The sequence below is a fragment of the Ambystoma mexicanum genome, chromosome 3q (assembly GCF_040938575.1).
Source record: "Ambystoma mexicanum isolate Mex_15411 chromosome 3q, UKY_AmexF1_1, whole genome shotgun sequence".
NCBI classification, from domain to species: Eukaryota; Metazoa; Chordata; class Amphibia; order Caudata; family Ambystomatidae; genus Ambystoma; species Ambystoma mexicanum.
Genome location: NC_090926.1, coordinates 578,834,868 through 578,847,058, shown reverse-complemented (window position 1 = coordinate 578,847,058; position 12,191 = coordinate 578,834,868). Strand labels below are relative to the sequence as shown.

Genomic DNA, 12,191 nt, shown 5'->3' with positions numbered 1-12,191 from the left:
TATGCTGTGATGTGAGAGAGTCCTGGTGTGGCTGGCAGCTAGCAGGGTCGCTACGTTGGCCCCCTTTCACAGCGCCTTTTCACGTGTGCATAGTGCTGCGAGGTGTCTGTTGTGTGAGCTTCTCGATTGCCCCACACAGAACTCGGGGGCTGCTGCATCTATAGGCTTGTGCTGGTGATGATCTCTCTATATAGCCATTACGCAGCACACCTCTGGCCTGCAGAGTACATAGTATGGTGTGGGAAAGGTGTTGTATTGTCGCTGGTATATTGTGCTACTGCACCATCTCCTTGAATGACATTTTCCAAGTGTGCACAGAGTTGCAGAGAAGTGGTGGATGGGACTGGGTGCTGAGTCTGGGGGCAATTATCCCCATACATTACTGTTTAAGGCAATATAATCACACTATTGGACACCATGACTAAGTGAGCCGGTCATGAGAAATGTGGTTCCATTGATAAGTTCCCAAAGCTCGCCCCTAAATCTCTGGAGATGGTGTATGAAGGCGCAAGTGGTCATATGCTTGCAGAGCTTGCCTCGGCTTCCCCACCCATTGATCTCAAAGGGGTCATGGATTTAATCCAGCAATGCTTTGCCACCATCAACTAGATGGTATAACCGTTAATGTCACAACTATACGTGCACAACTTGAGAAAGCAACTCAACGGATAACGGAGGCAGAAAACCGGATCAGCACTGCAGAAGGTGCCATAACAGCATTGCAGGGGACTGTGACGACCCTAACCAAAGATATGGGTACTGTTAAGGCCAGATGCGCGGATTTGGAAGCAAGATTGAGGCGGAATAACGTCCGTATTATAGGGGTGCCAGAGGACGCTCTTAATGGCGCAATGAAGACGGCTGTGGAGGAACTGTTAAGAGAGCTACTGGGCAACCCTGGGTGGTCCCCGCTTTTTGTAGTAGAACGTGCGCACAGAGCATTCATGGCAAGACCGAGGCCAGGTGGGTACCCCAGACCTATAATTGCCCGTCTGATGAATTACAGGGACAGAGACTTAGTGCTGAGAGCTGCACGTGAAAAGCAAGGGTTGAAGTTGGGATCTAGTGTGGTTTGCATCTTCCCAAACTATAACTTAGCGGTGCAACAGGAAAGACGTACATTTGTCTGTGTTAAAAAGCTCCTTCGGGAGCTTGCAATATCTTCTGCCTTGCTTTATCCTGCCCGGCTGCGCATACAATTTAATAATTAGACCTATTTTTTTACATTCCCTGAGGAGGCCACATCATTCGTGGAAGCCCATATCCCACTTCTGTCTTGATATTGTGCCGCAGTTTAATCACTCACTTGTGATGCAATAATGATGTGTTGATGGCAATATTTCTTTTTTCTTCATGTGTTACAGAGAATATATTGTTGCTCTTGCGTGGGCTCCCCACTCGTAGCAGTAACTGTTGCCCCCCAATGCGAGGTCATAAAATTGTTATGGTGGGAAGGTTGGGGGTGGGGGAAGAGTAGGGTTGGGACATGCATAGTCCAAGTTTGGGGTACTATGAGGGAGGTGGTGGAGGGGTCAGGTGGTACGTTGAGTTGTAAGAGTTATAAATGCACATGGTGGTTACAGTACGATACGTGTTTACAGTAAAGGGTTGCCTGGGGAATATGTCTACTGCAATATGTCTACTGCAATATGTCTCTGAGATCATGGCTGGGAATGATGCATGTAATGTGAAACTGTGAAGCTGGAATGTACAGGGTTTGGGGTCACCAATAAAGGTATGAAAGGTTATCTCATAAGCAAATAGGCTAGGTGTTCAGCTTTTGTTTCTTCAAGAAACCCACATGTTAGAACATCAAGCGTGCGCAGGGTAGCCCCTGGCTGGGGCGACCTAAGATATTACACGTCCTATTCTACCCGAGCATGGGGCGGGTTATGGTTTTGGTGCACCAGTCTTTACCTTTTTTGCATTTTAAAACTGTGTGTGATGAATGTGGCAGGTTTGTCTTTGTACATGAGCAAATTAAGCAATCTTGCGGTTCTCCTGATCAATGTATATGGTCCTAACGTTGATGACGCTGTTTTTTATAGGGATCTTTTCCAAGAATGTGCTAAATACCCAACTGTGTCAATTATCTGTGGCAGAGATTACAACACTATATTGGATGTACATTTAGATTGCACTTCCTCAGTATCCAGGCCATTGACTAATGCAGCATGTACTATACTTCCGCATACTGAAGATTTAGAGCTTAGGGATATGTGGCAAGGACTCGCAATACTCGGCAAGAATACACTTTCTATTAATCAGTGCATGATCTGCACTTGCGTATTGACTTATGACTGGTGTCCCCTAGATTGCTGAATTGCGTAGTTGAGTACCGGATACTCCTTAGAACTAGATCAGACCACTCACTGGTGTTGCTCTCGTTAAACATGCCTGTGAATACTGTACCAAGAACCCAATGGCGTTTAAGCCTTCATCCTTAGGGGACCCGGTTTTCCGGTCAAGTATGGCGGAGCATATCGCCAGTTATTTTGACGTTAAGAAAGGGTCAGTGAGCACACATGCCATACTGCGTTCAAAGTGTATATAAGGGGTATTGCTATATCCACTGAACACGGAGTATTGCAGGACATTAGAAGGGAACGGAAGAGGAGGATGGATACCCTTGCGCAGCTGCAACTGAGTTATGCTACCGATTCATCTCCCCAAACCAGAAACGATATTAAGCTAAACTTGGATAAACATCCCAATATAGCCAATAGGGAACTGCGTTATTTTGATAGACCAGCGGCGTTGCGCCACTATGGGGAAATGGATAGACCAGGGAAGTTACTGGCGCAAAGAGTCCGTAATGACAAGGGTGGATCTAACATTCCATGCATAATTTGCGGTGCGGTGGCCAATATGGGTTGTGATGTAAATGCATTGTTTTATGATTTTTATAAAGCATTGTCCACCACGAAATTTGTTGCGCGATATGTTTGACGAGCCGATTAATCTGGCTGAAGTTAAGAAAGCTATCTGAGACCTCCCGAGAGGGAAGGCTTCGGGATCGTATGGACTAGGAGCAGATTTTTACAGTTTGCAGATGAGCTCTCCCCGGCTGCCCTCGGTCTGGTCTGAGTCCTTAAAGCAGGGATTTTGCCAAAATCTATGCGTGAAGCAATAATTATTTTATTGCTCAAACCTGGCAAACCTCCATACGATTGTGGGTCGTACCGGCCGTTATCTTTAATGAACGCTGATGCAAAACATTTTGTGAAAATCTTGGCATCACGATTGAACCCAGTAATGCCATATATGGTTCACGAAGATCAGGTACAGTTTATACTAGGGAGATCGACGGCGTTCAATATACGGCAAATGTATAATATAATTGCTAAGATACCGCAGGCCAGTCATTAGGTTGCAGTTTCGTTAGACATGCAGAAGTTGTTTGACACAGTGTATTGGCCTTTTCTATTTAGGACGTTGAATAACTATGGGTTTGGACCAAATTTTGTTAAGTGGGTAACAGTTTTGCATACACAACCGTATGCTAGAGTGTATGTGAACGGTGTGCTCTCGCCCGTATGAGCATTGGAGGGCGGCATTAGGCATGGGTGCCCATTGTCACCCGTGTCTTTTGCCATAGTAATAGAACCATTGACAGACTTATGCATGCTCGTCATGCATGCGCCGGAATTCATATTGCAGGACAGATGGAATTTACCACGTTATATGCATACAATATAATGTTGTATATACAGAACCCGAAACAGCATCTGCAGAGAATTCTAACTGTGGTACGCGAGTTCGGAAGATACTGTGGCTTGCGTTTAAATAGTAGTAAGTCCGTCGTTGCATGCGAACCATGTAATATCTTTGGTCTGCGATGGTCACCCTCGAGTATTAGATTTCTTGGAGTCGAGATTACGCGTTCTCCAGCCTTTACCAAATCGCTTAATTATGACACTTTACTGACCAAAATTAGCACTAAGCTAGAAAGGTGGAACCACCTTCCTATATTGTTTATGGGGCGAGGCGCACTAATAAAAATGACCATCCTACCTAAGTTTCTCTATTTGTTTTGTAATATACCGCTATGGCCTGGCAGATTGTTTTTTAATAATATAGCTAAGATATGTTCCTTGTTTATTTGGAAAGGACAAATTCGAGTAAAATGGCAACGTCTCAAACTGGCATATGAGTTTGGGGGGCTATCGGCCCCCAACTTTGAACTATAATATTTAACAGCGCAGGCGTATAACGCAACATATTGGTTGGCCTGAAGTCATCACATGTGAGGCTGGAGAGGCAGGGGGCTCTTCCGGATCTACTGATACATTTAATCATAGGAAATGCATTTCATCACACCCACCAGTTGGATTCGGTGAAAGCCACACATGAGGCTTGGACTAAGTTAACTAAACGCCCCAAGAACACAGTGTTATATAACCAAGCCATACCGATTTGGGGCATGCAATTTCTGAATCCAGCATGGGATAAATTATTGGCAGCGCACTGGCAGGTTGTTGGCTTCCAAAATCTGGGCGACATGTTTCATGAGGGGGTCGTTGTCACCTGGGACATGATTATGGTACGCATAGGCGACACGTCGCTTCGTAGACTACAATATTACTGTGCGTTCATGCAGCCGTAGATTCAGTGTCGCCTATGTTTCCATTAGAACCTACATCACACCCATCCCTTAGCTACCTATATCGTCATTATATAAACTTGCACAGACTACTTGTAACATGCAAACAATGGATGTAAGGGGTAAGTGGGAAAGGGATCTTGGCGTCACTATCGTAGACACACACTGGATGCAGATATGCAGGCTAACGAAGCAAGTATTGAATTCTAGACATAGGCTTATTCATTTCAAGATCCTCAACAGAACGCATTTCACTCCGGCTGGCCTTATGATCTAGTTTCCTTCCTTGGAAGGGAGATGTCCCAGATGTAATGGTTCGGAAGCTGGTATATTACACATGATGTGGTCATGTCAGGCACTGTCGGTGTATTGGGATACAATATGTCACACAATTGATGGGATTGTAGGCCAGCCCTTATCATGGGAACCCTTGGATTGTTTACTGGGATATGTTAAGAACCTGAATCCAATGAAGCGCAAATTTGTCAACCTGGGACTTATATTGGCAAGAAGAGTTATTCTTATGCGCTGGACATGGAAGGAAGCTCCCACTTATTATAACTGGATTCAAGACATGCTATGGGCCAATTATATGGAAGAGATATATGTCAGCCTTCAGGCTCCTGTGAGTCGACCTTTAGATATTTGGGGTGATTTTCAGCTGTATTTGGAACGTAAAAGTGTTGAAAATGGAGATAGTTTAGTAATCGCTGTGGATGTGTTTTATGTATCATGGAATACCTGTATAGGCAAATTGTTAATGTTTGATAATGCTCTGCTTTACTGTAACCATATGCAAAGACAAAAGAAATGTTTTAAAGAGAAAAGAGGAAGGTCAGGTTCTCCATCCAGAGGTCAAGACATTCAGCCTTCACGCATGGTTTCTGAAAGGCTGAGATACAAGCATTGGGACCTCCCGGATGATGTAATGGAGATTTTGCTTTCGGCCGTTGGAACAAGTTCAGCAACTTGTGTAGGGATAAGAATGTGGATCCCTTTGTATGTGACAAACCTACAGTGCTTTCCTTTTTATTACAATTAAGGGTTACAATTAAGGGCTACCTCGCAGCACTTTCCATTTTCAAGCGCTCTTCAGAGGAGGATTCGTATTTTAAAATCCCTCTGATTGTTCAATTCTTGAAAGGCCTTAGTCATGTATATCTACCAGTCACATTCAATGTCTCTGTATGGGACCTCAATCTAGTGTTAAAGTTTTTAACATGCATTCCCTTTGAGCCTTTACATTCATGTCCTTTGAGGATCTTGACATTAAAAACTGTTTTGCTTATTGGAAAAACGTCAGCCCACAGGGTAAGCGAGTTGCAGGCCCTTTCCTGCACACCCCCACATACAGTATTCCATAAAGAGGTCATTCTCAAGGAAAAGCCGTCTTTTTTTACCGAAGGTAGTCTCCCAAATTACCTTACCAACTTTCTGTCCACCCATGCAGTTACTAAACAAAACACATCCAGATGGATCATCCTGGCTATTGGCGAATGCTACAGATTAGCAGGCAAGAGCCAGCCGGAAGGCCTTAGGGCACATTCCACAAGGGGCATGGCAACCTCTGCTGCTCTTCAAAGAGGTGTCCCAATCAATTCTATTTGTTCAACGGTGTGATGCTGGAAATGCATCGGAGGGACAGGGCCTCCGTATCTGTAACGCTCACCTGGTATCCACAGGGACGTCACTCAGCCTGTTCTGATCTCTTACGACCTCGAACCCTTCCCTGGAGTCTACTCGATTGGAGACTGGGCCTGATACACAGGATTGGTAGAGTTTAACTCCCTATTGTCTCTGTGTGCTTGAATCCCTTCTTTCCTGGGGTCCAACCCTTCCCTTTGATCCACAGCTCACCTTGTTTTCTTGGAAAGTGTGCTCTCCGTCCTGCTTTCAGCGCAGGGGCGCGTTGATTGATGCAGGCTCGTTGCTGCCTAGTGTCATGAGCGCTACTCCCGAGGAGCCAAGACTGGCCCAGCGTCCCCGGAAGCAGGCTCATCATCCACACCCCCGGTTCCAGCAGACCCCTACAGGGGCCCTTTGGACCATGTCCTGGCGCCTCTGGCGCCAGGCTCATAAAGAACCACAGTCCCGGCGCCATGGGCACCGGGCTCATATTCTTAAAGTGTGCAGTAGTGATTGGATGGACTTACCTGTGGCAGACCATGCTGCATACTCACCTAGAACAATCCAAGCTGGGTGAAGTCCCAGCCACTGGCTGTGAGGGACCAATCCTCTTTTACAGGAACTCTTTTCTTACCTGGGTGGGGCTGAGGATAATCCTCTGACACTGGAACTCTTTTCTTACCTGGGTGAGGCTGGAGGAAGAATACGCACCAAAGCACTTCTCCACTATTTAAACCACGCCCGATAGAATTCACGTGCTTCGGGTTATTCTGCAATAGCAGCAGGACGCTCACCGAGTCGGCTCCTGCATTCCAGGTCCAGACACACCCTCAGCTTCTCGAGCAGCAACCTGTGGATGAAGAAAAGGCACAGGAACATCTACTCATCAGAATTCAGCCACAAGAGTCCAGTCTCCGACAACCTGCAAATAAAGACATAAGGATAGAAAACGGGCAACATGCTCGCAGCTGCGGTCGCTTACCTTATCCATCCGTGATCACACCGGAGTTTACCGCGGCCTTCGCTTCGGCAGCATCCCAGCACCTGGAAGACAAAAGACATTGTTAGTGGTGTCCGAGCCGAAGGGTTCGCAACTCAGTTATACTTACGCGCTTCTTCACACGCAGCTGCGGCAGCATCGCCCTCAGCATTTCGGCATCTGAAAGAAAGGAAAAGACATTATTAGAGGTGCCCATTTTGAAGTGGCCACAATTCAGTAATACTTACGCGCTTCTTCACGCGCAGCAGCGAGAGCATGCCCTCAGCATTTTGGCACCTGAAAGGAAGGAAAAGACATTATCAGAGGCGCCCATTTGGAAACGGACACAATTCAGTTATACTTACGTGCCACCGCACGTGCAACAGCGGCGGCATCGCCCACAGCATCTCGGCACCTGAAAGACAGAAAAGGACATTATAAAAGGGTGCTCCTTCAGAAGCGGCCTCAGATCTTCTATACTCACGAGCCTCTTCTTGCACAGCAGTGGTGGTGTCGCCAGCAGCTCCTCGGCACCTGAAGGACTATTACAAGCCACAAAAGGACACTGAGCCTAAACACTGAAATCATCCAGTGACGTAACTGGATTCCACGCGCCCCTGCACCAGAAGCAGGATGGAGAGCTCGGCTTTACTAAACCAAAGGTGAGAGTTCGTGGAGTCCAGTCGAGAACCAAGAAGTGGGAAAAGCAGAAGATTGGTGGGAGAACTTATCCAACCAGCTTGTAATTACCCCTTTTTCTTCCACCTGCAGAAAACTCACCTTACAAGCCAGACAGTCAATATTCGGAGGTCCTGCCCAGAGCATCTTCCGAGTTCTACGCCTTATCATAGTCATAGAAGCAACTGTAGCAGTCCAGTTTGGGTCAGCGCCTCCGTGGGAATCAGGTGAGCGTTACAGAACGCGGAGCCAACCCATAATCTCCTACCCAGGCGCTATGGAAACTTCCGACACAGACCAATTGGCCCAGTTGTTGGGGGAATTAAGAGCTGAAGTCCATGCTGCTCGCCAGGAAACGAACGCCCTTAAGAGGGAATTGATAATGTCAAAAGAACGAACTGACGATCTCGCCAGACAGTTATTACAGAGTCAAGCGGGGCAAACTCCTCTACCTAACTCAGGGGGGAATTATACCCCAGTTACTTCAACCAATCCCGTTCAAATCAACCTACCTGGAAATGTGCCATTGGCACCACCTGAACGCTTTTCTGGTGACCCTAAAAGATTTGCAGTGTTTATAAATCAATGCCGACTGCACTTTCTTTGTAGACCCGCAGCCTTTCCAACTGACCAGACCAAGGTAGCCTTTGTACTTTCGTATCTTAGCGGCAGCGCCGCTGATTGGTCGATCCCTCTGGTTACACAGGATGACCCAATTCTTCGGAACTTCTCAGCCTTCCAGGCGAGTATGGAGAGACTTTTTGCAAGACATTCCCAAGGGCAGGCCCTGGACAACGAACTCCTCTCCCTGCGACAGGGCGACCAGGACCTCTTAGCCTACATTGCATCTTTTAATAGGTTAATCATGGAAACTAGATGGCCCGAGGATAAAAGGATCGCGCTATTTCACAGAGGTCTGCGTGGTGAACTTAAAGACGTCCTTGCCCAGGTCGTGAATCCTCCTCAGGACTGTTCGGAATATATTGATTTGGTGGTCCAATTGGATCATAGGCTCCAAAACAGAAAGGCGGACCGATCCAGGTTTGAAACCCGAGTATTCACGAAAAAACAAAGCAGCGCCAAAGGGGTCGACACCGTTGAACCTATGCAGATTGGGGCCGTAAAGGGTCCCTTAACCCAGAAAGAGCGTGACAGAAGACGACAAATGCAATTGTGCCTCTATTGTGGAAACTCTGGACATTTTCTTCGAGATTGCCCGGTAAAACCACCTAAGAAGACAGTAGGAGCTTCTGACAAGAACTCTGAAAAGCCTGAGCCGGGAAACAACCTCGCCCGACAAGTGTAGAGGTCCGCTTGCCGAGCTTAAAAACCAGTTCTTTGACCTCGCACTTCATAATGCCTATGGTCCTCGTAAACCCAAAGCAACCAGAACGTTTGCATGCTATTAAGGCATACATTGATAGTGGAGCAATAGGAAATTCCGTGGACCGCGAATTGGCTTCCAGGATGAACCTACCTCTTTGTCCAAAGGCGGTTAAAGACGTCATTACCACGGTGGATGGGACCGAAATCGCCTCCGGACCGGTAACCCATACCACTGCTGAAGTGACGTTACTAGGCCAAGACGGGCATCGGGAGGTAATTGTGTTCGACGTGATCAAGGCTCCTCAATTCCAAGTAATCCTAGGAGTCCCTTGGTTGGAGAAACACAACCCTCAGATTGATTGGCGAGCAAAGACGATAATGTTCCCTGAGTGTGCACCAACCTGCTATCCACGACCCAGCATTGGCCTAGCGTCAGCAACGACTGACGGTCCACAATTACCTCAAGAGTATCGAGAGTTCCAAGATGTTTTTCAAAAGGAACAGGCTAACACCTTGCCACCTCACAGTTCATACGATTGTGAGATAAATCTGCTACCCGGTGCAACTCCCCCTTGCAGTAGGATTTACGCCCTCACCGAGCCTGAGAACCTTCATCTGCAACAATATTTAGACCAGTATCTGGCCAATGGCTTTATCCGTCCGTCAAAGTCTCCTGCATCCTCGGCTCTGTTGTTCGTACCAAAAAAAGAAGGTGACCTCAGAACCTGTATTGATTACCGTGCTCTGAATCAGATAACAGTAAAAAACAGATACCCCTTACCTCTGATCCCGGAACCCCTCGACCAGGTGAAAAACGCCTGTATTTATACCAAGCTTGATCTCCGGGGAGCTTATCATTTGGTACGGATCAAGGAAGGTGATGAATGGAAGACGGCATTTCGCACTAAGTATGGGCTATTTGAATACCAAGTGATGCCCTTCGGACTATGCAATGCGCCGGCCGCCTTCCAATATTTCATGAATGACGTCCTCAGAGATCTCATTGATGTCTGTGTTGTCGTCTACATAGACGACATTCTTGTGTACTCCTCTTCGGAAGCTGATCATCGAAATCATGTTAGGGCGGTCCTTGAAAAACTTTGCCAACATAAACTCTTTGCCAAGCTCGAGAAATGTGCCTTTCATGTCACCGAGGTCGAATTTCTGGGATTTATTCTGACACCCAAAGGAGTCCACATGGACTCGGGAAAAGTTGACGCAATCCTCAAATGGCCATCTCCTACTTCCGTGAAAGGCGTTCAAAGCATGCTAGGCTTTGCCAATTTTTACCGCAGATTTATTCCAGAGTTTTCACGAGTGGTACAACCCATCACATCCCTCTTAAGAAAAAATAAGCGCTTTGAATGGTCTGCAGAAGCTGAACAAGCCTTCCAAGAGCTAAAGGCCAAGTTCACCTCGGCGCCAATACTGAAACACCCACGCCCGGATCTCCCTTACATCGTTGAAACCAACGCCTCCAGCTTAGCAATGGGAGCAGTTCTATCACAAAGGGATCCAGAGACTAACCAACTGCATCCTGTGGCGTTTTGGTCTCGAAAGTTGGCGCAAAAAGTCTGGTCTCGAAAGTTGGCGCCTGAGATTAATTACACCATCACAGACAAAGAGCTTTTAGCTATTAAATCCGCCTTTAAGGCCTGGTGGCATTATCTCCTCGGGGCCAAACACACCGTTACGGTGATCACCGATCATCAAAATCTACAGTATCTGAAAACCGCCAAAGCTCAATCCTCCAGACAGCTTCGCTGGGCTCTATTCTTTGCTGAATTTGACTTTGTGATCACTTACCGCCCGGGCAACAAGAACGGCAAAGCGGATGCTCTTTCCCGAATTGGAATGGGAGATAACGTTGTCAATCCCGAACCCATACCAATAATTCCTGAACAAAGGATCTTGGGTCTGATTTCTTCGCAATCCATCTAGGATATTGAGGCAAAAACTAAACAACTTGTGACCCCATCAGACTTACAGAGCTGGTTACAAAGAGGAGAGAACTTCACCGTAAACCATGACTTGCCTTATTTCCAAGGACGATTATTCCTACCACACGCCGATTTACAAAAACAGGTAATCTCCTGTTATCATGATTCATTAATGGAGGGTCACCCTGGCATCGCCAAAACCACAGAAAAAGTGAAGAGACACTTCTGGTGTCCTTCATAGAGAAAAGACATAAAAGAATTTGTGATGTCCTGTGGTGTGTGCGCTCAAAACAAGGGTCAAAAGAAAAGGCCGGCTGGTCTTCTGCAACCATTAGACATTCCACCGTGTCCCTGGCATACCCTTTCCATGGACTTCATCACAGACTTACCCTCTTGTTCCGGGTACAACACTATTCTCGTTATTGTGGATTTGTTTTCTAAAATGGCCCACTTCATTCCGCTAAAAGGCTTACCTTCAGCTTCAGTACTAGCCGGAGAATTCCTTGAAAACATTGTCCGGTTACACGGCTTCCCGTCGGTACTAATCTCTGATAGAGGAAGCCGGTTTATTTCTCACTTTTGGCGTAGTTGTTGTCGGTCAGCTCAAACCGATGTAAGACTTTCAACCAGCCATCACCCCCAGACCGACAGGCAAACCGAGAGAACAAACCAGACTCCCGAACAATATTTACGATGCATGCTACAACAGTCTGAAAGCAACTGGAAGGACATCCTTTGGATAGCTGAATATGCATACAACAATTCAGTTCATTCGGGAACCGGGAAGAGTCCCTTCTACATCTTGCATGGAATTCATCCTCGAACCTCCAACCTCGACCCACCTCAAGATCTTGGAACACCCGCCGTAGATCAGTTGCACTCCGTTATTACCCAAGCTTTCAAAGAAGCGACTGCACATCTACAACAAGCTAAAGAAAGGTACAAAAAAGGAGCAGACCAACACCGAAGCGATGCCCCTCAATACCAGGTTGGGGATCAAGTCTGGTTGTCCACCAAACATTTATCGCTAAAAGGACCT

General features: G+C 46.7%; 1 protein-coding gene across 1 annotated transcript in view; it reads left to right on the top strand.

Moving 5' to 3' along the window:
* Nucleotides 1–12,191, top strand: part of SLC25A38 (solute carrier family 25 member 38) — a 547,641-nt gene that overhangs the window by 163,291 nt on the left and 372,159 nt on the right. The window lies entirely within an intron of this gene.